The sequence below is a fragment of the Camelus ferus genome, chromosome 8 (genome assembly GCF_009834535.1).
Source record: "Camelus ferus isolate YT-003-E chromosome 8, BCGSAC_Cfer_1.0, whole genome shotgun sequence".
Taxonomy (NCBI): Eukaryota; Metazoa; Chordata; class Mammalia; order Artiodactyla; family Camelidae; genus Camelus; species Camelus ferus.
The window spans coordinates 3,514,070-3,535,675 of NC_045703.1; the positions used below are offsets into that span (position 1 = coordinate 3,514,070).

Below are 21,606 nucleotides of genomic sequence, written 5' to 3' on the forward strand. Positions count from 1 at the left end.
TATACTGGGGGAAATAATGCTAATTTTATCTTAATATTATCACAGAAAGTGACCTTATACCTAGGGTTATGAGAGACTCTAAAGAAATGTATTACAGATAGGAGAGAGCAAATATTTCTGAGCCTTACCAAAGGTTTTATAAATATTAAATGTAATTCCCATGAAAATCCAGTGGATTTGTATTTTCCATGTCATTGACGAAAAAGTATTCTTAGAGTAGCCTGCATAAGGACCTATGATCAGTGGCAGAACCTGGTAGAACCGGAGTTCAACTGAGGGACAATCTCCCTAAAGTCTTTGCTTTCCTCTCAGGGTTGGCGGCACAAAAGAGTAGTTCTCAATCTTGCATTCACACCAGAATCCCCTGATAGTGTGAAACAATCACCTGTTCTCAAGCCCCACCTCAGATAAATTAAGTCAGAATATATGGGGTTGCAGCTTAAGGTATCACTTTTGCAAACTTGCAGGGTAGAACAATACAGTTTTAAATTTTCTGTTGTTAGTTTTATATTGTAATGATAAATTGAATATAGATATATACAGCTTGTACAGTTTGATATGCATGTTTTTGCCATGTGGCAAATTCACAGTTTGAACAGTTTTTAGGAAGTGTGTGTATGTGTTCGTTTGCTTGTTTGCTTCAACGTGACCCTCAAGAGATATCCCATACCAACATATTGGGTAGGATTTCAAAGTATTTCCTTCATTTCTCCTTTGCTTTGAAAAACCACAGAACAATTCTAAATCACAGATAGCATCAGGTTGACCTTCAGATATTCAAGATTTTCTTCAAAATTTTTTCCTCTTACATCAACCGGACTAATGAAATCACTACACATTTGCCAGATTCCAAATGTTTGGAAATTAGAAAATAGTATAAACAAAGACAAACTTTTATCAGGATTTTTGCAATTTTGGTTTTTATCCACACAGCCTTGTTACTCCCGGTCAAGACTTTGATAGTATTGAACATAATACACATATGAATGAGGGAAAAGAGACACTAATTTTCTTTGTCATCTCAACTTAAGTATTTAAAAGCAAAATGTTTTTTTCTATAAAACACTAAATTTGGCTCACAGTAGTACTGCACAAAAATTTGAAAGACTTATCTTCCAAAAAGATACAAAAATTATTCTAGCAATTCAAAAAGCTATTCTAATTTAAGGATCTGGTATTTGCGTTTCAATGGCTTGTTTCAGGCTCCACAAACAACCGAATACACAATTCCTTCAAAACGAGCTATGGCCATTAGCTCTTGTGCCTTGTTCATCTGGACAAGGGACAGAAAGTAATGATACTTGAGAGTAGCCAGGTGGACACAAATGAAAGAAGTCACTCCAATCACTGCGAGGCAAATGAGCCCTTATTTATTTTAACTATGGTTATTTGATTGTTACCTTAATATCCCATATTACCAATAGTACCTGAAGTGAAAGGCATGCACTACTAAAATAACTGAATGGACTGAGGCCCAAGGACCTATTAACCTTAGTTACATATTAGCCCCTGAAATGTAATTAATTGATACTGAATTCCTGATAGGCTTAGTAGAGAGGACCACATCTATTCTATGTCAGACGTGAGCTTACATCCATGAATATGTTGTGCTGATATTCAGCGCTCTTTTCCTTTCACATACTATATTCCATAAGTGACAGCATTAATATCAATGGCAATTTCCATTAAAATGTTATGTAAATTTTACTGTTTGTGACACTATCCTTATTTTTTCTTTTCTTGAAGTTTCTTTAAAAAGAAATTACTATTTTAAAGGTTTTTCTGCATTTCCACAACATATTTTAATCAGAATCTATCATAAACATGTACATACAAACACAGACACATACATATATGTTACCATATATATTAGCATAAATGCTATACAGTACATAAATATTATATATTGTGATTACACCTGACATATGACCTATTTGATTTGTCTGAAGTAAAGATCATTTGACTACTTTTCATGGTATAGAATTAATGAGTCAATCATTCACCACAGTATTTCCTTGCAAGAATGTTTCTTCAGGAGGACGGTATAAGCTCAGTGGTAGAGTTCATACTTAATATGCATGAGATCCTGGGTTCAATCCCTAGCACCACCTCCATTAAAATAAATAACTTAATTACCCTACCCAAAATTTAAATAAGTAAATAAATAAAATAAAAATTTTTAGAAAAGAATGTCCTCAGTATATATTGCATTGTTTACATAATCCTCTCTCTTCCAGCATCTCTAGCACTAGTTCAAGAAAACTTAAATTGAGAAAAATTAGGTTCATTTTGTTTTATGTTTATATACAAACATCTCCCATAATGTTTTCCACATTAAGATATATACCAAATTATATTTGTAATTTATATGACTATATTTTTCAAAGAATGTACGATTTAAATTTTCACATGTTAGTCACATACACCATTGAAAATTTAATGATGATATGTCACAAGAGGATAACAATGGTAAGATGAATTCATTTTTTTTAATTACAGAACATGGTTAGCTAACAGGGACAATTTTAAAGCTTCCCATAATTTAAGAATATTAGAAAGAAAATATAATATTATATAAATTATGGTATTCTTTCACCTTTCAATTAGGGTCATCTTTCTTAGAGAGAAAGGCATACAAATTTTGTAAGAGTATACCAAAAGAGACATTGAAGATATGGAACACTTACATGCATAAAAGGTTTAAGAAAAACTAGGACTTTTGTCTGGTGAAAAGTATTCTCATTACATGGATAAAAGTCAAATATGTTCACCTCTAGCCTCTGTTTTTCTGCTTGTCTCCAAGGAATCTCTCAGATGTCTTGCTGCTACCTCAATTGGATGAAAGTCTTGTCAGTCAATAACATTCATTAAGCATCACTCAGTGCTTAATAAATGTTTCTGAGCATTATGACAGGTACCCTAGAGAGATTCAATAGAAATAGAAGATGTGGTCTCTGACATCAAGGAACTTTCAATAGTACTGGTTATCCACACTATACAAATGGACTAAAATAGGACTTCCAAAGAAACACAGAATTAAATTATTGCAAATTTTAAAAGTACAAATAATATATGTATGCTGAGGTGATTCAGTGGGTGATCTGAGTTGGGGAGGCAAACAGAATATTTTAAATCATGTCAAAAAGACATGGATTAATGAGCTAAGGAAGGAGAGTTTCTCAGAGGGTAGAACGTTTACATAAAAGGAAGGGGGAGAACTAAATCCTGAAGTAGTGTGGGTAGAACTAGAATCTGAAAGATTGTACAGCGGGCTATTGACCTGACTTTGCTCATACATCTTTCCTACAGTATTACTTACTAATTTTTTATCTGGCTGGTATAGTCTAGAGCAGAATCTTCCAAGTTTTACTTTTCATTGAACCCTCTTATGAGGAGAAATACCCTTCCAATAAACAATGCCTCTCTAGCCCAATTCCTGCTAACACTATCCATTAAAAACACAAGATTAATGGTAAAAAATGTTCCTTGTTATTAACTTCCATCTGTCTTCAATGAAATGTCAAATAAGTTTCCTCCATCATCAAAAAAATTAAGAAGACATTGTTGTACCATTAATATCAATGTAATGGTGACCACACTGTGGACTGCTACAGAGACTGCTACAGACTGTTATAGTCCTCTGTCCTCCCTAGACCACACTTACAGGAATAGGAACCCTAAAATAAGCATAAAGTAACATTAATTTCCTTGTACATGTATGCAAACCTCACACAAATCAACACCATATGGTGTTGCTTGTCATTACAGTAGCAGTAATAGTAAAGGTAGAGGTGGTAGTGGTAATTTATATTGATTGCATTTACTATGTGGAAAACACCATTAGAAGCATTTTACTCACATATTATTTGATCATAACAACTACATTAATAATCATTATTAATCCCATTTAAAAAAAATTAAAGCCCAAATAAGCAACTTGCCTAAGGACACAGGACAGGTGGGTGATGTGGCAGGGTCTTAGCAGGCCCTGCGATGGCAGAGCACGTGCTTTAGTCGTGACATGTGACTGTCTCTGCATGTGCCAGGTGCCCATCCCATAAATCCTGGCCCTCCATTTCTAACTGGAAATAATATCCATTCTCTTACCTGCCTCTTAAAGATATAATAAGGATTAATTTGATGTCTGCAAAGTGCTCTCACCTCTCCATAAAGACACCTATATGATTAAAACTGCTTAATTTTCATTTCCTTGTACGCCAGGTCTTCAATTATAGTATCTCATAGGTATGCAATCTGGGAACCAATTGACTTTCCTTTCTCTCATACCACATTCAGGTTGTAATCAGTTGCTATTTTATCGTAGAAACATCATCCCTAAAATTCACTCATTTTATTCTAATTTTTGATGCTTAAACCATCATTAGTCTCAGTTATTGTAATCTCCTTAGAGTACTGCATTTTTACCTTGTAAAAAGGAAATTTTAATGGAAATTGGGTCCTAATATCCATCAGGGGGGAAAGAAAAAGTTCATGTGTTAATCAAGAAACAAATAATCTCATTCAAATATGCACATTCTTAAATTGCTCTCAGCTTTGAAATCTGTCTTAAGTCTCAAGTCCACTGACTACTTACAAGCTCTCTATATTTTATCTCTACACTTTCACTTTTAACAATTTCTTAAGATAGTAGAATTTGGAGCTAAAAGGGAACTTAAAGATAACCTAAGGCAAATTCCATTTAAGAAATGAGAAAACTAAGGATCACAAATGTTAGATAACTTGTCTAAGGTCACTCAGCTAAAATGAGATAGATCTAGAACTAAACCCAGGCATTCTGATTTCAGATATATACTATTTCTAATCTATACATCCTTCCATCTACACTCGTGGCTTTAAATACTTTATGCAGCTGACTTCCCAATCTTTTTCTAGTCCCACTTTTTTCTCCCAGGGTCCATGCTTGTATTTTCAACTACTTAGTGAAATTTTAGGAAGATGTTAATATTGAAAACTAATTTTATTATCTCCTCATCAAAACTTAACTCCATCCACTTATTATTGTACGTGTGTCTCTCAATCCCATGAAAGGTACAGGTATAATGAATTTGAATAGGTTTAAAAAGGAAAAAGACATGGAAGTGGTGATTCAAGTCAGTTCTTTCCCCAACTATAAGAACACTATTCTCTTGGATTCCATTTGGATACTTCTTTTTCCAAAATTGATGATACTCAACCAATCAGATCAGCAAATAGGCCTAGGCACATGGAGTCACTTGGCCTGTTAGAAGTTAAAATGTAGCTCTGATGGATTACGTATGGTCCAACCAGTTTAAACAAATTTGAAATCAAGTCTCAAACTAGTAATAATGTATGCAGGACATTTGTCTAAAAAATGTCTTCTATGCTTTTCTTGGAAAATTGTGCAACAGTAGGAGGCTATAGGAATATCTGTGCTTCTGGGTTCACAAGCAATTTTTCCTCCACTGCAAATGCTCTTGTATGACAATAATTCCATTGTGGATGGATAATGGGGAACACAGTTTACTCCAAAACATCAAACTTCTAAAGCCACGTATCTCTTAAAGTCTAAATCCTAGGAGGAAGCAGGGCTTATTACAGCATATAATATATAGGAAGAACCTGAGAGGGAGTGGATAGAGAATCAGTTCTGGAGTCAGTGCAAGCTCTATAAATAATAGCTACACACATAAATTAACTCTACATTGTGTGAATTATGCAGAAATCTAGTCTTAGAAAACAAAAGATTTCATTATTGGAGCTAGAAAAGATTTTCTTCACCTAGGTTAAACTCTAGGATGCAGTCCAGCCTTCTGGATGTGGAAGTGGGTTGGATTCATTATTACAGTTCATTTTATTCACAATAGCCAAGATATGGAAACCACCTCAATGTTCATGGACAGATGAATGGATAAAGAAAGTATGATATATACATACAGTGGAACACTATTCAGCCTTAAAGAATGAAATCCTGTAATACACAACCGTATGTATGAAACTTGAGTACTTTATGCTAAGTGAAATAAGCCAATCACAGAAAAACAAATATGGCATGATTCTACTTATATGAAGTGTATAAAATAGTTAAAGTCATAGAATCAATGAGTGGAATAATGCTTGCCAGAGACTGAGGGGATAGGGAAATGAGGAGATATTAACCAAAAGGCATAACATTTCAGTTAAGTAAAGTGAATAAGCTCTAGAGATGTGCTGGACAACATTGTATCTATAATAAACAAATTGTATAGTACACTTAAAAAATTATTAGGAGGGTAAACCTAATGTTAAGTATTCTTATCACAATAAAATAATGTTTTTTAAAGAGAGAAGGGAGTGGTTTGTTATTAAGCCTTAATCATTGTCACTATTGTTGAGAATCCAGAATATATATTTGTCCAAAGTGAAATTCAACAAGGCATGAAAAAGTAAGAATTGGTTCTGGGGGCAGATAGAAGATGTGTCATCTTCTTGGACTAAAAGGAATGAAAACTGCAATATTTCCAGGCAAAGAAGGTATTTTGGGTCTTGTGCCTAGAACACCAGATCTAGAAGTCTGATTTGTGTTGTAGCAGCAGAAAAACTGAATAAGCTGACCTATAAAATATACACACACAAACACACACACACACACACACACAAACACACACACAAACCGAATTCATGATTATGAAAATAGAAATAACTGCTAGAGATTTTAAAGGTAATAGAAACATCTATAGAGATGCTTTTAAAACCAGGTTTTAAAATTTTTTGTTTTCCTTGATGTTAAGGTAAAAATTGTGACAAGGAGAAGGAAGCTTGGATTCAGCACAGTCCAAAATCTGAGAGGACAGAACAAAAATGGTTCCTAGCAATTGCTCTTATAAAATCCAGATGAAAGGAGACAAGAAATGCTAAATGGAAGTGGAAACAGAGCAGGGTCTTGATTCTGAAGGAAATGGGGGTTCAAAAAAAAAAAGATGTTTGTGTTGCCCTAGAAGTAGTGAAGTAATCCAAGGACCAGGGAAATTCAAAAGCAAGATAAAAACTAGGTTTAGAAGGAGCACATGGCAAAGATGTGGTGCTCACTGGATGGATCCTTGCGAGCATACTTGGGAGGCACCCACAACAACAGCTCCCACAGCTCTGAAGTCTTCAGATGAAAATTTTAGTATCTGGATGAAGCTAGTATATTTGGAGGTAGGGAGAAGGTCCTAAGGTGAGAGTGGGGACCATTACAAGATAAAGGGATTTCTGGGCTGTATGCATTAGCATCAAATACAGTTCAGAAATGACTATAGAGTGGACTTAGAATGTTGAAGAGCTTGCTTGAATGGAAGGGAAACAAACAAAAGGCAAACAATATTAGGAATATGAGAAATGCAAAATAAGGCAGAAAAAATGAAAAGAATAAAATGGCTTTTACCATGAAATCATGTTTAGGAGTTGAAAAGATTTAATAAAGGTTAAGTACAAATAACCTGAGGATGAGTGAGCAATCATTCTAAATTCCTTATCAGACTGAAGAAAGCTCAAATAGCTTCCCCCCAAATAGATTTTCTGTTCTTTTCTACCATGGCTTTTGATAAATACATATAACACGTATCTAAGGAGTAATAACAGATAATAGCAATAAAACACATTGTCAACAATTTACTATTTATCTTCTGTACACTTAGGTGTGTTCCCATTTGCTTGATTCTAAAAATAATGAGGTGAAAAATGATGACAGAGGTTAACAATTAATGGATATAATAGCCTACATGAGAATAGAAGGTTTCCTGATTTCTGGAAAGAAAAGAAAGTAAATAGAAACATGATGTTATTTATATGCTCTTGCCTATTTTCTGTCCCAGAAGTTGTTTAACATGAGATAAAATCAACATAATCAGCAGCTTCCTCCATGGCTGCTTCCTCTATCCCTCAGAAGAGGCAAAGTTTAATGTGGGTAACTCACTGCTACTTTCTTCCAGTTCAACAAATCCCAGATCTGTAGTGACTTTTTCTTTTAATTTGAGGTATAATTTATACACTATAAAAATATAAAAATCATAACTATAGAGTTCCATGAATTTTGCTCCAGTCTTCCACATTCTCACCAGTCTTTGAGAATCTTTTTTTTTTTTTAAGGAATTTGTCTGATTATGGAATGTGTGGTTTTAATTTGCATTTCCACAGTTATGCTGAGCACCTTTTCATATGCTTATTGGTCATTCATTTCTCTTCTTTTTGTTCAAGTATTTGTTCTAGTCTGTTCATTATTTTTTTTATTAAGTTGTGGGTCTTTATTATTGACTTGTGGGAATTCTTTATATATTCTGGAATAATTATCTTGACAGATAAAATGTTGCAAATATTTTCCCCAAGTTTATAGCTTTCTCTTTATTTCCTTAATAGTTTTCTTATTTTATTTTAATTGCTTTTGATGAAAGAAAAAACTTAATTATCATACAATCCAATTCGTCTATTTTTTTCCTTTTGTGGTTGGTGTGTGTGTGTTGATAAGAAATCTTCAAATATCAAAGACACAATTTTTTATTATCTTTCTAGAAGCTTTATGCTTTGGCTCTTAAATTTACATCTATGACCTATCTTGAATTAATTTTTTATTGTATGAGGTAGGAGTAGAGGTTCATTTTCTAGTTGTTCTAGAACTATTTGTAGAAGATTTTCCTTTCGTTCATTAAACTGTTTTGGTGCCTTTGTCCAAAATCAATTGACCATATTTGTGTTCAGTTCTGTTCAATTGATCTAATTGCCTATCCTTATGTTAATAACACACTTGTTTTCATTACTTTAGCTTTATAATAACTCTTAAAATCAAGTGGTTTATGTAACTTCTTCAACATTGTCCTTTCAAGATTTTTTTGACTATTCTAAGTCCTTTGAATTTCTATATGAATTTTAGAAACAATTTGCAAATTTCTATCAAAATAAAACCTGTTGGAATGGGGGGGTGGAATTTTACTGAATCTATAGAATTTGTAAAGAATTGACATCTTAACAATATTGAGTTCCATTCTATGAGCATGGTATATCTCTCTACTTATTTATCTCTTACTTTGCAGTTTCTTTCTTATGATTTATAACTATAGATAATAAACTTATAGAAAAAAACAGTTTTATTAATAATAATGAGCTAAATTGATTCTTTAAGAGATCATATTTGGTTTTGTTTGATAAATGGTTACACTAGTTTTTAAAAACTCATACAATTTTTATTTTATACTACATTAGAATTGGTTTTCCTCACTTGTCCTTAGTAGTAAATAGTAAAGTGAAGAAAGAGAAAACTGGAAACTATTCTTCTTGTGATAAAAGAGTAGCTTTGAAGGGTCACAATACATACAATCAAGAGTATGCTAACTTTTGTTTTCAGTTTCCAAAATATTAATTAGGTAAGCCCTGGGTATTCAAAAAGCACTGGCAGAATTTAGATCATTTTATGACAAAATCTTTGAGTTTCGTATTAATGTGTTTTATATACCTCTACTTTGAATGCTTATGGTTATAAATATAGGTAGAAGATAAGGATCAAAAAGATTCTTGGATCTTGTTTAAACTGATAACTGTAGACTCTCCTCAGTAGTCACATACGTTAGGAAGAAAAGCATACAGAGAATGAAATACTTAAAAATACAGCAATATATGGTCTCTGCAGTATGAAAGTCAGCTGAATCTATGTGATTATATATCTAAATCAGGGGTAACAAATTCTTCTGTGAAGGGCATGGCTTTGCAGGCCATGTTCAACTCTGTTATAGCATGAAAGTAGCCACAAATACTACAGGAATGACTGAGTATTATATTCCAATAAAACCTTACACATCAAAATAGGCAGTGGGTCAGATTCAACCCACAGACAGTAAATTTGCCAACCTTAAACTAGATTAATTCTCATAATTCATGATATGATGTCCATCACATATGCATGTTACATATCCATCATCATACATGAATACACATACTCAGACATAAAGAATCATACTAAACATTTCAGGGACTGTGTTCTGAAAGTGTGAGAATAATCTGAATAATGAAAAATTCCTTCTTAGTCTCTTTTTTCTATTATATGATTAGTAATGAAGTCATTTGAGCCATAGCAAAGATATTACGTTTATTCTCTATGGATATTTTATTATCTTTCAAACAACTAGATAACAATACCTTATACTCATTGTCTCTGTGCTTATAAATCAGATACTTTATAAATATTCATAGAAGCAGACTATTCCCTACAGAATTATCTCCAAAACAATAATTATGCAAATTGCTGATTGTCCAAAGCACTTAATTTCTTAGTAATATGCAATCTGAGCTAGCCTAAAGACAAGTTAATAAACAGTCTTTAAAGTAAATGATAGAAGTGCCTTGTATCTATAATCAGTGATAAAGTTTAGAAAACAGAATGAACAATCTTAAAGGCAATTTTTAATTTGATAAGCACATACTAAAACTCCTACTTCTGTAAAATACATAAAAGATATTATAAACACTGCAAATAAATTTGGCATATCACAAATGCTGTAATGTAATAACATCTCTTTCAATTATAGCAAAAGAGTAATTTTCTATCAGATTTTCCTGAAAGAGTATTGTTTACCTATTTATGCATTTAATTCCACTAAGGTCTCAACCCAACTAGGATGTTGACACATTCACTGTGTGCTTTTCTTTCTTAAAGATAGTAAAAGAGTTCCTAGGAGAGTGTAATTCCAATGTCTTTCTACACCAAATTTCTTTTCTTTTATAGGCACCTTGGAAGGCACTGAATTATAAAGGTCATCCAGCTATGAAGACCATGCCTTTATAACCATGAAAACAGGAATAATTTTCATATAATAAAGGGAGTTTATTTAGGAAGATTTACAATACAATACATTAAATCATATTTTAGAAAATATCAAATCCTTCTTCCAACAAGTGTGTTACAGAGATTATGATCATTATTAACAATGTTTTGCTGATTTGGCGTTCTTTTCTTGACTTGAGTTGCAATGGAAACAAAAGCAAAGTTTACTGAGTATTTCAATGGCGCTCTTCTTTTCTTGACTTAAGTTGCAAAGAAAACAAAAGCAAAATTTACTGAGTATTTCAACACTGTTCAATTACTCCACTCAACACCATAGGTGTCCAATGGGTTGAACATGCCCCCTTCCCCAGGTAGCTTATGATATAGTCAGCAAGTCAAAACATTCAGAAAAAAATAAATAAATAAAAATAAAGGTTTGAAACAAAAGTTCAAAACAGTACAAACTAGGAATTCCATTATTAATTTAAAAATGAAGAGAAACAGTTGTTTATACAATCTGGAAAAAATTCTCTAATTATCAAGAGCTTATTTGTGTGATTGAACACCTGAGTTTCTTGGCCATAAGGCAACTAAATTTTGATTTAGAAAAACCTCTTTAAAAGACCAAGATTATAAATAAGAGAAAAAAAGTAATCATATGCCAAAATAAGCAAAAGTAAAATGGAGAACAAATTGGGGCACATGTTGAGGAAACAGTACTATAATTAGTCACAATTAGTCAAAAACTATTTGAAAGACTTCTGTGAGACAAGACTATTTATTTGGTAAAAACAAAAATGAAAACAAAAACAAAAAATGCCTATCTCCAAAAAGCTTATCGTTTAAGGAAAGGGACAATAAATATACCTATATATAAATAAAATTATTTCAGTTACTTTTCAGAACTAGGAAGATAATAATATAATCTAAATATGGGATAGAAAATAACTGGGCAGATAGAGGTTGTCAGGGAAGTCCTCTTTGAGGAGACATTTGGACTGAGGTTTTAAAGATGAAAAATGTGCCAGCCATGCAAATATCTGGAGAAAGCTTTCCAAGAAGAGGGAAATAAAAACACCAAGTGCAAAGGCTTCTAGGTTAGGATGAGCTTGGCATATTAATGTAGAAGACGCAGAAAAAGAGGCATTATGGCTGGAAGAGGGAAGGAATGTTGGTTACTTTTAGTAATCTCTTCCTACTAGAATATTTTATTTCATCATACCTAACAATAGGAAGCCAAAATCTCCCATCAACAATGTGCACTGATCTGAAACTTTTTAAATATGATGTTCATATGCAGAGAGAACACAGAGTAATGGTGCTAAAGGAATGTTCAAATCCCAACTTTGCCTTTATCAGCTCTCTGAGGCCTTGAGAAAGTCACTTATTTAAGTCTCAGATGCCTTATCAAGTCAGTCTCAGTTTTCTCACTCATAAATTGGTGATGCTTTTATCTGCCTTCCAGGTTATTAGAAGGATTAAATACGATGTGCAAGGAACCTGGTACATAACTGGCACTCAGGAAGTGCAGACTGTCATCCTCATCATCATGGTCATATTAAATGTACCAGCACCATTACCATCACCATTATCATCATTAGGTAGATTCAAGTCAGACAGAATGCTCTTCCAGAAGAAAAGCATCAAAAATAAGCATGTGATAATAGTAGCCATTGGAAAAACCACTGAATTCATACCATATTTCAAAATAATTTGAATATTAAACATCGTTACTTCCATATTTAAATTAAAAAGGAAGAACTTAAGAAACTAACAGCATCTTATAATGGTAATTTTCAATTTAGGTATCATAGATGTGTTTCTACAAAATAAAAGCATTTGCCATACAGAGCTATATCCACATTGAATATTTGCTAATCAATTTTCAGCCTGCCTCTGGTCTACACCTATCAATTTTGGTTAATGACTATGAGGCAGGTATCCTCCTTTCCTCCTGTTCTCCTATCTCTCTTTTGTGTGTTCTTATTCTCTAATTTCATTTACAACTGTCAGGGAAGAATTGATGCCCACCCCTCCATAAAACCGTCTCTGATACAACCCACTATTTTATTTTTTCCATGAATGTTGGTTTTGTTGCTATAACTAATCAGTAATTTCTGGCTGCAAGTACTATATTACACTTTTTAAATTTACCATAGTTCCTAACACAACACTTGATTCATAGTGTGCACTCCATAATTATTAATATTACAAAAGGTAGCAAAGCAGCATCTCAACTCACTGAAGAAAAGATGGATAGTTCAATAAATGCCATTGGGTAGCCATCTAGAAAAAAAATAACATTAGCTATACCTCATATTCTACATCAGGATAAATTCCAAATGAATCAAAGATTTAATTGTAAAAGTGAAAGCATAAAAGTATTAGAAGAAATCTGGGAGAAATGTTTTATAATCTTGGTGTAGAAGAGGGCTATTTAAATATGACACAGAAGCTATAAATCAAAAGATTGATAAATTCTACAACATAAAAAAATTCATAATCTTTATAGCAAAAACTATAATAAACAATGGCGAAGGAAAAATGACAAGCTGGGATAAATATTTGCAACTCATATCACAAAGCAATAAACAATGAACACCTACTATTTGATAATAAATGACCTGATAGAAAAATAAGCAAACAATGTGCACAGACAGTTTGTGGAAAATGAAACACAAATAACTCTTAAATACATGAATAAGAGAATAAGAAAAATGAAAATTAAAACTATGCTAATATACCATTCTTTACCTATCAGATGGGCAAAAATAGAAAAGATTAATAACACTGTTTGGTCAGGCAGTAGAAAAACAGGCATTTTTGTATGCTGTTAGTCAAAGTGCAAAGTGGCACAACCTCTACCAAAGGCAATTTGACAATATCTATAAAAATTATAGATGTACATACACTTCAATCCAACTCTAACTCAAGGAGTTTTTCTTAAAGCCATAGTTACTTACAAGTGAAAATACCTATATGTAAGGTTATTCACTGCAATATGGTTTGGAATAGCAAGATTGGAAACTATCTAAATGTCCATTAGAGATGACTGGTAAAATACATTATGAAATATCCAAAAAGGAAATCGTTTGTAGCCATAAAAAAAAAAAAAAAGACATAATTTGTTACTCGGGCTATGGAATTATCTCCAAGGTATGTTTGTGAAAAAGTAAGATTCAGAAATATGTGTAGGATATGCTACTATGTGTGTAAAGCAGTCTGCACAACATAGGTGTTGGAGAGAATAACCTCTGCTTTGCTTATATCTGCCTAAAATGCCTGCATAAGGATACACACAAAAAACTGGTAATATTTGTTGCTTCTGGGGATGGAAACAGAGATAAAGCAATAATTTTCACAGTTTTATTATGTATCTTTATGTATTTTTTACATTATGAACCAACTGATTATTCAAAATAAACATTCAGAAATATATATTTTTTATAAATCTTTCATAGCACCTAACAGTGCTAGATTCACAGTATGAACTCAGCAAATGCTCATATAGTAACAATGCCTTATGTTTGCTTATTGTTTTTAAACTTACAAATTCATTTATGTTAACTATCATACTAAGAAGCATATGTAAACTATTCTTATTAGTGATCTAAACATTTTGAACTACATGTGAGTGTGGATTTAAAGTCATTTGTACTTAGTTTCTGCGAAAATTGTCCCATAAAAGAAACACTAACTTCAAGTATCAGAAAGAATTCCTGCTATTCCCATTCAACTTGAGTTACTTTTTTAACTGCCTACAAGTGAGTAAAATTCCCTGTAAATTTTTATTTAAAACTTTGATATGCTTAAGAAACACAATTCTTTTTTTAAATATCTACAAAATCGATGTTTTAAATTGTTGTTATATTTTCTTCAAATTTTTCTTAACTCTAGAATAATTTTTTTGTTTCATTTTTTGATTAGAAAATCCAAATAAAGCACTAGATATGAAGACTTGCTGTTTCGATGGGAGACGAACTCTATAATCATCTAGCCATAAAAAATATTCTTATTCCATATGAGTAATGACCTAAAGGCCTATTTTGAGTATTACATGATATACTATGATTTACATAACAGTATACAAAAAGAGGTTAGTGTTCCCTTTCCAACCCACCCTTGTCTTTAGAATATGTTTGTTTCCAAACAAAATGCAAGATCTTATCATTTTCAAGCCCTCAATGGAAGCATCATTCTTTATCACCGAAATTTCACTTTATAGAAATCCTAAAAATTATACTGACACAATCTGAATAACATGAAAATTTTAATAAGCACTCATGTCAATCAATTACAATTCCAGAAGAAGGCCAAGAGTGAGTATTTATCTTCTCAGAAATCTCCAGTTTAGAAACCAAAATATATTGTCTTGGGAACAACTATAACAACTCTGCCCTCAATTTATTAATTAATCATAAACAAAGCACAGGCTTGGCTTTTTTCGTCCTCAGTCAACAAAACTTTGAAATCACAACAGAATCCATAGATGACCAACTCTAACCGGGTCAGGTAGTAATGTAGTTGATGACAAGAGAAGTGACAGGGAAGGTGGTAAGATGAGAGCCCAGGCTCCATTCTAAAGGGAGCAGAGAGTACTTCCTCCCAGCCCCTATTTCAGACCCTCCTGAAAAATCACAAATTTGGATTTGCATGTGAAACCTTGTGATTCTTACAACGATAATTATTCAAAGTTTAAATATGGACACATTGTAAACTTTCCATTATAGGACCATCCTCCCAGGGTGTTCCACAAACACAGTGCCATGTGTTGTTAGTGAGAAAAAGATGGGCCTGGGAGTTTAGGGAACCAAACTTGAATTCCACCTCTGCCACTTAGCAACCATGTGGTCCACAGGTGAGGTGCTCTCTACCTCAGCCCCCTTATCTGCAAAATGAGTATTATAATATCTATGGCTTTTATGACTATTATAAATAAAAATATGAATGCCTAGGCACTCAAAAATAATAAAAATTGTGTTCATTAATACTTCAATAAATGAAATGATAATGTCTTTTGGGGGACATTTCCACTTCATTTTCAAATCTGGATTTAGTGAAAAAATAGTACCATTTATTACAGTTATAAATTACTATGAATTTGATTTGCAGAAATCATAAACTATCTGTCAGGATACCAGGTAGTCTGCAGCCACTTTCAAACATAGAGACAATGGTCTCTGATTGCTTCCAACTATGTACTGCCATCATCACTTACTCATCCAAAGACTCATTTATCTAAGAGCGTCACGATTTATATGTATATACATACTGACTTTTATTGAGTGATGAAGATGAGAGTATGGTGAGAATAAAGGCAAAGGTGAATAACGCAAAAGGCAGCATTAGCATTTGGTTCAGAGTTTGGGGTTGGGTGTCAGGTGAAACAATATCTCAGTCCTAGCTTTATCATTTTCTAGCTGTTAAGACTTGGAAGAGTCAGCTCTTCTCTCTAAGCCTTCGTTTTTTCATCTGAAAAATTTTGGATAGTCTGTTGTATAGAATAGTTCCTCCTACTTGGTAAGAACTCCATAGTATTAGCTGTTACTTTCCTTATTCATACTACTTCATTCACATTAGATAGAAATATTTTAAGCAATATAACCATTCTTCTATAAAATAATTACAAAATAATATATGTATATATAAAGAGATTTATTTAAATTCTGAAAATCAGTTCATAATCATAAAGATGGCATCCAAAAAAGGTAACCATAAATGTCAATGGCAAATTAAGACTCATTCATCCACAAATGACAAATGCTGGAAAGGCTGTGGAGAAGAGGGAACCCTACTACACTGCTGGAGGGAATGCAGTTTGGTGCAGCTACTGTGGAAAAAAAGTATGGAGATTCCTCAAAAGACTAGGAATAGACTTACCGTATGACCCAGAAATCCCACTCCTGGGCATATATCCAGAAGGAACCCTACTTCAAAAAGACACCTGCACCCCAATGTTCATAGCAGCACTATTTACAATAGTCAAGACATGGAAACAGCCTAAATGTCCATCAACAGATGACTGGATAAAGAAGTTGTGGTATATTTACACAATGGAATACTATTCAGCCATAAAAACCGACGCCATTTGCAGCAACATGGATGTGCCTGGAGAATGTCATTCTAAGTGAAGTAAACCAGAAAGAAAAAGAAAAATACCATATGAGATCACTCATATGTGGAATCTAAAAAAAATTAAAAATGAACATAAATACAAAATAGAAACAGACTTACAGACATAGAATACAAACTTGTGGTTGCCAAGGGGGCAGGGGGTGGGAAGGGACAGACTGGGATTTCAAAATTTGTAGATACTGACAGGCATATGCAGAATAGATAAACAAGATTATACTGTATAGCACAGGGAAATATATACAAGATCTTGTGGTAGCTCACAGCAAAAAAAAATGTGACAGTGAACATATGTATGTTCATGTATAATTGAAAAATTGTGCTCTACACTGGAATTTGACACAACATTGTAAAATAACTATAACTCAATAAAAAATGTTAAAAACAAAAGACTCATTCAATCGTTTAAAGTTCTGATAAGGGATTTGTCAACACTGAGTATATTATATATGTGACTGAATTACATTTAATAAAAAGATAATATCCTTTCTAAGTATTTGAAATAAAAACCTAATATTAATGATTTCTCACATTTGAAGAGAAACATATTCAAACTGTTCACACATACATTACCTCATTTGATCCTTAGAATAAATTATGTGATATAAATAGAGTAGGTTCAAGAATAAGGAACTGAGGCTGAAAAGGTTACATCAGTTGACAAATGGCACTTGAAAAGGAAATGATAAAACAGAGGCCAGAATGCATGTTTGCTCACATCTAATTCAATTTTCATAATACTATACCACATTTAACAATTTAGCATTTCCCCTTTTATATTAAAACCAAAATGTGATTTTTGTATTCCAGATTTATCAGCATTAACACTGTTGGCAATGGTTTGTGTGATCTTAATTAGTCTTTAAATCACTGTTGTCAGGTACAGTAGGCACTGTCTTAAGAATCACAATCCTCTTTGTAAATAGGTACTGAATTCTTCAGCCTCACTATGCTTAATGTGTAACAATTAGAGATACTAATAGGGAGGAGAAATAGGAACCCCCATCTAATGGGCCATCCCTTCTATATCCAGACTCTGGATGAAATCTTGCAATGGTAACCACTTGGATTAGCATAGCAATTGCTTGTTAAGTTATAATATTCAAGAGAATAATGATACTCCAAGTTTCTGTTAAAACAATTAGTCTAAAAGTTATGATTAAACCAATTTTAATTTTGTACAATTTTAATTTTAATTGTTGTACAAATCACATAGGGAATTAAATTAATGTAGACTGGTTTTCCTTTAGAAAACCCAATGAGGTGCTAAAGAGGAGATCATTTACATTAGTTGCTATAGCACAAATTGGTCAATTTTATAATTATGAATGTCAATTGGTACAGCCACTATGGAGAACAGTATGGAGGTTCCTTAAAAAATTAAAAATAGAGTTACCAATGATATAGCAATCCCACTCCTGGGCATATATCCCCAGAGAAAATTCTAATTCAAAAAAGATACATGCACCCCAATGTTCATAGCAGCACTATTTACAATAGTCAAGACATAGAAGCAATCTAAATGCCCATCAACAGATGAACGGATAAAGAAAATGTGGTATATATACACTACAGAATATGACTCAGCCATAAAAAAGAATGAAATAATGCCATTTGCAGCAACATGGATGGACCTAGATATTATTATATTAAGTCAGGTAAGTCAGACAAAGACAAATATCATATGATATCACTTATAAATAGAATCTTTTAAAAAAGTGATACAAATAAACTTATTTACAAACCAGAAATAAACTCAGAGACATAGAAAACAAACTATGGTTACCAAAGAGGAGAGGAGGAGGGAGTATATAAATTAGCAGTTTGGGATTAACATAAACATACTACTATATATCAAGTAGATAAACAACAAGGTCCTACTTTATAGCACAGGGAACTATACTGAATATCTTGTAATAACCTATAAAAAAAATCTGAAAAAAATATATATGAATCACTTTGCTATATACTGAAACTAATACAACACTGTAAATCATCTATACCTCAATAAATATTTTTAGACTTGTAACTATATATAGTCAAATTGGTAATTTATTAAAAGTAATTTCAATAATAATATTTTTTTAAAAAGGTTAAAAAATATACCTTTAAAATATTTGCCAAAAAAAGTGATAACAGGCTAATAGCACTGCCATATAAATAGCTCATATTAAACAAAAATAAAAATACTAACATTCCTAAAAAAACAGATTCCTTACCAAGCTGTACGGCTCCTTGGCCCCAGTCCAGTGATATGCTAGTAAACACTTGACACCAGCTCTCTAGGGGGGAAAATCTCTAATTTTTAACATTTGCCAACTTCTATAGAGTAAATATTCCCACTAGAGTTGATTTCAAGCTATGAACGTGAAGTCTCTCAAGGTGGAGTCAGAGAGGTACAAAATGGGCTCTCACAAACTAAGACTGGCCAGCTCCAGCCTACCACTGCCCAAACTCCAAAACTAATCCAAATTTCCAGAACTCAATTTTAAAAAGTTTTCTCAGTGATTTTGCTACAGTCAGTCCATAGACCAGGGTTTAGGTACCATGGGTCTACCTTATTCTACAACTACAGGAGTTTCTGAGACTAAGAATGGGAAAACATTTGTATGGTTTCTCTTGTGTAGCACAAAGCCAGGTGGAAGTGACATCGGCATCACTATCACCTAGGAAAACTGAACTGTGGTAAGATTATCTCACTTTTAAATTAAAGCAAACTGTAAGGCATCCCTTTGGTATACAGTAACTTGTGAGCCCAGGTAAATGACAAGCCCTTTTTGTTGTTGTTGTTCTGTTTTTCCCCTTGACAGAGGTACTGGGGATTGAACCCAGGACCTCGTGCACACCAAGCATGGGCTCTATCATTGAGCTATACCTCCTACTCCCTGACAAGCCTTTTTGATATCTTTTTGAGTGAAAAAGAAAGCCCCACCCTCTAATAAGTCACTGAAATCATCAGTGTGTCCTCAAAGAAGTCATCTAGTCTGGTCTGCTTCCAAAGGAGGATAGTAGTATAGTGGTATTTCAAGCTCCTATTATTCACATTTATGAACTACTTAATGAGCAATCTTAATCCTTGGTGTCAAATTATTCAACTGGAGCCAACAAAATACAGGCATTCCCTTTGGATACATCTCCAATTACATATGAACTTATAACTTTTAATCTCTAGGTTTCTACCAATCTTCAAGAGTAAGACAATGAGGTGGGTTAGTATTGATAATTAGGCTTTGCCTGGGTTCCCCTGAAAGCCTGATAAAAAGGCTTCCAGGCAGGTAGTTTATCTGGGAATTGATCTCAGGGAATATGAGAGAGGGATGGAGGACTCTGTGGGGAAGAAAGGAAAGTCAATACAAAAATGTGTTATCTAGTTGGGAACCTCTGTGGGAAATAGGTACTCAGCTTAGTAGTAGATTTTGAGAAGCTTTATGGACATGCATTTTGGAATTGCCTACCTGGCACTGAAAGGAAGAAACATATGTCTATCTGATATATTCCCTATTAGCCAAGAATGGCCCCATGGACATTAATTCCTCTGTCTCTATCTTTTGGTTGATTATGCATGAGAGCCAAGCAGGGCTAAGATAGTCACAGAAACACAAGATGGAAAACAAGAACTGGCCCAGGCTGAGGCATCATCAGGCTACAGCTATATAAATGTGGTCAAAGTCTCTGTGGACCTGATCACTAGAGCAGAGCCAGGAGGAAGAAGTGGAACTAAGATAATACAAAGTGGTATACAAGAGGAGTCCAGTTCACTAAGTAATAATCAGGCAGTGTCACCTGCTTTGTGACTGTTACTTGGTCCCATGATCTTATTCTTTGGACTTAGAGACCTGAAAACACTACCAAGGCCCAAATCAATCCACAGACTTCTCTATACTTGGAAAATGGCAAGAGGTCAGTGGGAGAAAAAGACAATCTTCCTCATAAAGGAACTGATTAATTTATGTATTTTAAAACATTGGAAATGTTAAAAAAAAAAAATGACCATACTATCCAAGGCAATCTAGAGATTCAGTGCATTCCCTATCAAAATACCAATGGTATTTTTCACAGAACTGGAAAAAATAATTTCTAAGTTTGTATAAAAATGCAAGAGACCCCCAAACAGCCAAAACAATCTTGAGAAGGAAAATCAGAGCTGGAGGAATCACCTTCTCTGACTTCAGACTATACCACAAAGCTACAGTAATCTAAACAGTATGGTACTGGCTCAAAAACAGACAGACACATTAATCAAACAGGATAGAGAGCCCAGAAATAAACCCACACACTTATGGTCAGTTAATCTATGACAAAGGCGGTAAGAATATACAATGCAGAAAAGACAGTCTCTTCAATAAGTGGTGCTAGGAAAATTGGACAGCTACATGTAAAAGAACAAAATTAGAACATTCTCTAACACCGTAAATAAAAATAAGCTTAAAATGGATTAGAGACTTAAATGTAAGATCAGATACTGTAAAACTTCTGAAGGAAAACATAGGCAGAATACTCTGATATAAATGGCAGCAATATTTTTTTGGATCCATCTCCTAAAGTAAAGGAAATAAGAGCAAAAGTAAATAAATGGGATATAATTAAACGTAAAAACTTTCACACAGCAAAGGAAACCAATAACAAAACGAAAAGACAATGTACTGAACAGGAGCAAACATTTGCAAGTGATATCACCGATAAGGGGTTAATATCTAATTTATATAAACAGCTTATACAACTCA

The 21,606-nt window shown here is 33.3% G+C and overlaps 1 long non-coding RNA gene and 1 other non-coding gene across 3 annotated transcripts in view; both read right to left on the minus strand.

Annotated features, from left to right (window-relative positions):
- The window catches only part of LOC106730361, an 857,488-nt gene that overhangs the window by 807,562 nt on the left and 28,320 nt on the right, over positions 1 to 21,606 (minus strand). The gene's annotated exons all lie outside the window — the stretch shown is intronic.
- Positions 19,690 to 19,761, minus strand: TRNAT-GGU. Its single transcript has one exon. It is a non-coding gene; the product is annotated as a tRNA-Thr (tRNA).